The sequence below is a fragment of the Montipora capricornis genome, chromosome 7, assembly GCF_036669925.1.
Source record: "Montipora capricornis isolate CH-2021 chromosome 7, ASM3666992v2, whole genome shotgun sequence".
Lineage (NCBI taxonomy): Eukaryota > Metazoa > Cnidaria > Anthozoa > Scleractinia > Acroporidae > Montipora > Montipora capricornis.
Window position 1 is genome coordinate 32,446,034 of NC_090889.1, and position 2,500 is coordinate 32,448,533.

The 2,500-nt window shown below is 38.9% G+C and overlaps 2 protein-coding genes across 2 annotated transcripts in view; one reads left to right on the forward strand and one right to left on the reverse strand.

Annotated features, from left to right (window-relative positions):
* The window catches only part of LOC138056966 (uncharacterized skeletal organic matrix protein 5-like), a 39,046-nt gene that overhangs the window by 30,017 nt on the left and 6,529 nt on the right, over positions 1-2,500 (reverse strand). The gene's annotated exons all lie outside the window — the stretch shown is intronic.
* Positions 1-2,500, forward strand: part of LOC138056963 (carboxypeptidase A2-like) — a 23,140-nt gene that overhangs the window by 6,710 nt on the left and 13,930 nt on the right. The window lies entirely within an intron of this gene.

The following is a 2,500-nucleotide window of genomic DNA, read 5'->3' on the forward strand; positions in this document are numbered from 1 at the left end:
CCACAACAGTAATAAGAAAACTATACATGCAAGCCAACGTGTGTTGGACATCCTTATCGGACAAACGTTAAGTGTACGTCACCACCCATGTGATAAGCATATTTTGTGAGCTACAACTACATTATCCTTTGGAATAAAAACTCATAAAGGCTGTTAGCTCTCCGAAAACAAAGTGCCAGCTGTTTGCATTTAACAACGAAAATGGAAAACGTTTATTCATAATGACAAATTTATATTGACTGACGCTTCTGTCTTTTGGTCAATTATGTAGGTACTTTGTTCACCACACCGGCAATCGTATTTGAATTAAAACTGTAAACTGAAACTTTAGAAGGACCACCTGCAACATCAAATGATTATCTTCTCCTTCCTTTTGTCTTTTTCGTGTAACTGATCACGCTTTTCGTGTAAAACGAGAAAACCAACTTGTACAACTTGACTCAGTGAAAGACAACTGACAAGCAGCTTCGATTATTACATGTACGCGAGGGTTTTAGCGGGTTATATAACACTCATAGAATCAATTTTACGACCACTACATCCATTTTTCGTATGTCAAACGAATGTCCATATTGAGCATCGATGTCACGCGAATCCCGCATTTTCTCCCGCCTTTTTTTTTATTTCAAAGGGTCTTGAGAACAGCAGATGAGAAATAACTTGAAGAAATAAAACAATATTTTTAAATCCTTTACCAGACATGTCTCGACATACTTATGCAATCTTTAGTTGTGAATGACATTTATACGATTTGAATTTAAACCTATTGATCCATTGTATTTTTCTTATAAATAGGTTTAAATTCAAATTGTACAACTCATTCACAACTGACGAAGATGGCATAAGTATGTCGATGTCGAAACATGTCTTGTAAAAAGTTTTTAAATGTTGTTTTATTTCTTCTTTTTTTATTTGTATTAATACCCATTATTTGTATTAAAGCCTGCTTTTCGATATCTACCATTGTATATTTATTGATCATGTAATAAAAAGAAAATAATACGTTAACTGGAAGATATGAATTTTATATTCTCGTAGCAAGAACAATATCTCAATCGTTCGCTGCGCTCACTTATGAGATATTGGGGAGCTTTTTTGAAACGACGACGGTTACGCCAACGACAGCGATTGGTAAAAGAGAAAAAAATTATCGTGCTGCGTGCGGAATGCATTTTTGTACATTTCTCCCAGTACCTTTCGCTTTAACGGTAACGTCTTGAAATTTTAAGTCATAGCGTGGATTGACTCGAAAGTAAAGAACCACCTGCATGGTCCAGCATAACAAAGTTACCTTGCTTCCTTGGCCATATATATAACACTGGCCACAAACAAACCGTAAAAATGACGTTGATCGATCGAAGGCTATAACCCATAAAATCCAGCCTATGTCAAAGCGTATCCTTTGATTCAATATGGCGTGTAGCGTTTGATTCTATGTACGTCAGAAATTGTTAGGATTACCGGCACTTTCTCCCGTAAAACTGCTCCTCTAAGTTGGGGAGGAGGTAACAAAGGCTGTCCATATTGCCTCACAAAACTACGAGCCGAACAAAAAACCTGCGTCCTAAATAGACTAGTATCGTCATTAAAATAATGTAAAAAGCCAAAAAAAAAAAAAGAGAATTTAATACTGCAGTCTCCGGTGGGCCTGTGTATGAGCAGTATAACAACTAAGAAACCCCACTGGATGGAAGCAGCATTATAAGGCGCGGAAGAGTTAAATTCGGAATAAAATGTCCAGTGAATGGAAAGAGGGAGCTTTCATCCGCTTCCTTCGAACCGGAAAAAGGGATCCGGAATAATACGACAAAATCTGTCGAAAGCACGGAGGCCCTTTCACTTTTCAGCCAATTCAAAGCCAAATCTCCCGCCAATAGGGACTTAAAAGATTTACAAAGGCGACATCGACGAAAACGTTGCCTCAAAATATAACTTTGCCCTAAGATCGAAAGTCTCAGTCTCGAGTACTCCACCTCGTTCACTTCGAACAATGTAGGGTAAGCATCCTAACAATAAATTGGTACGAGCAGTTTAAGAGAATAAAATAGAGATTCAAAGGTTCCGGCACATTTCTAAGCTCAAATTGTCCTCAAAACCTCAAACTTGGTGACATCACGTCGTTGTTTTGCAAAGTTCCGCAAAAAATAGGCTGATTTAGCAACAGAACGGGAACGTCCGTGACGGCGCGCGCAGAAGAAACACCAATGAGAATTCAGAATAGACTAGACTCCACTCTTTTCTTCTCTACTCTAAATTCTCATAGGTAGTTTTGTTGCGCGCGACCTCGCCACCGACGTTCCCGTTCTGTTGCTAAATCAGCCTAATATGCGCTAAAATGCGCACCGCAAGTGTAGCACGATTTTTCCTCTTTTGACCGATGATATCATTGTTTTGTGGCGTTGCCGTGATGCCGTAAGTCCGGTTTTCACTAGCGATTCAAGCACAAGAGGTTTGTGTCAACTGAAAACGAACCATAATGCAAGCACAAGCACACGACGGA